Below are 1,800 nucleotides of genomic sequence, written 5' to 3'. Positions count from 1 at the left end.
TTTATATTTTTAATTTTAAAAATGCTCGGAGGAGTTAAGAAAGTACAACAACCTCAAATCTATTTTGTTTTTTATTTTGTACCTAATATTAAAGGAATGGGGTTGACGATGGGTGTTTTCTGCGAGTACTTATTAGGTCCGTCTTCCTTCGAGAGTGTGTTGAACTACTCAAACGCATTTCGGCATTGCTCCATCTTCAGTGAGTAACGCGAGTGAGTATTTGATCATACAACTCGAGTTCGTATTATTGAAGGATTGGCTTTTTTCTTTTTATATATCAATGTGATCCAGAGAAAAAAATTATGACTAATTTAGGGAGACTTGCCCAGATAATTCGTTACAAAATGTCAGCGGTCTCGCCCAAGGCTAACAACTACCAGTAGATTAAACAATAACCCAGTTCTTGCCACGAGAATCCTGTTTAAATTTTAATTGTACAATTCTCAAAATTGTACAATTAAAATTTGAGAGAACAAGTTAGTGTCTCGGGGGATGGAGGTCACGATAGCTCAAGTGGTCAGAGCACCGGCGTCTTGAGCCGAAGGTCATGGGTTCGACTCCCGCTCGTGACACTAGTTTTCTTCTCAACCCTCTTTGCATAAAAATTGGAAATAATAATTAATAATAAACAGATAACTAGTTAAATAATTCTCAATATATTACTCAAGATGAGAGGTTTTCGTATTAAATTAATCAGAATCAAGAAAATAAATAAATATTTTTTGTTTTGGTGCTGTTTATTATAGAAGTCCTTAACAACTTAGATGTCGCTAGGATCTAACCTTTGGGTTGTTTTATATCTGGAGATCAGGAACGACAAGAATTTGATATTTTCAATGATGAAAATAAAAGCCTAACCATTTTGTTTAGTTTTTTACACTATCTAAATAAATTATAGCTTTTGTCTCCATAAAGTCAAAAAGGTAACCGATATGTGTATAAGCTATACAAACGATTATAAGTGAATCTTTTCAGTATTGAATTATCAGAACTTTAAGTTGAAGGAAAGTCTGAGATCAGCAATGTGAATTTTACAAACCTGTCACTTTCATATACGTCTTTATGTTAATAAAAAAAAAAACTTATTTCCGACAGAGCCCCTCACTGAAATGGGCATGAAGCCGAAACACGTTTAAGTGAACAAGTAGAGTGAGCAAGTTTATCGATCGGTTTAAGAAAAGTTACTATTTATTCGTTTCAGATCATTTTGGTCCGCGTATTCTCCCTGTTTGATTTGCATGGGCGTTTTTTTCATCTTCCCAGTGTTAGCTGTGTGTTATTTTGTCCATCTTTTACAAGTCATGGCCTGATGAATCGCGTCTAACGGATCAAAATAGCGAAAATAAATTCAATCATGTTCATTGAACAGAGCGATGACAATTCACAAAAACTTACGTCTATTGTGTCCAATAGAAGTTTCCTAGCTTTATCAGGGCAGTTGGGTAAGATTTTTTGCTGTTTCTGTCTGTTTTAGACTTGTCTTCATTTGTCATCTGTTAGCAGTTCCATTTTTTTGGTATTTTACTAGAGCACGTCCTGTATATAAACCTGTTTTTAATTCCTTTCTGTTTAGTAGGATTTTCTCTTTTTGCTTGCCTCATGCCTGATTTTCGCTCCCAGTATTTATTTTGTTCTTTAGTAACACAAGACTCCAGTTCTTTTTTAATGTGACTGTAGTTTATGCCAACAAATGAATTTGGGCGTATGAGGTGTTCCAAGGCTCTTTTTTGGCAAGTATATCTCGTATACTTGTAGAGCCTGCACAGCTGTCTGGCTGTCTGTATTCCCTCTGGGACTTTA

At 35.1% G+C, this 1,800-nt stretch overlaps 1 non-coding gene across 1 annotated transcript; it reads left to right on the top strand.

Annotated features, from left to right (window-relative positions):
• The first annotated feature begins 498 nt into the window (after positions 1-498).
• On the top strand, positions 499-572 carry Trnak-cuu. The gene has a single exon. It is a non-coding gene; the product is annotated as a tRNA-Lys (tRNA).
• The last annotated feature ends 1,228 nt before the right edge of the window (positions 573-1,800 follow it).

The sequence above is a fragment of the Cimex lectularius genome, unplaced genomic scaffold, assembly GCF_000648675.2.
Source record: "Cimex lectularius strain Harlan isolate CLEC.00 unplaced genomic scaffold, Clec_2.1 scaffold66, whole genome shotgun sequence".
NCBI classification, from domain to species: Eukaryota; Metazoa; Arthropoda; class Insecta; order Hemiptera; family Cimicidae; genus Cimex; species Cimex lectularius.
Note: the sequence above shows the minus strand (reverse complement) of the source record. Positions and strands in the feature narration are given on the sequence as shown.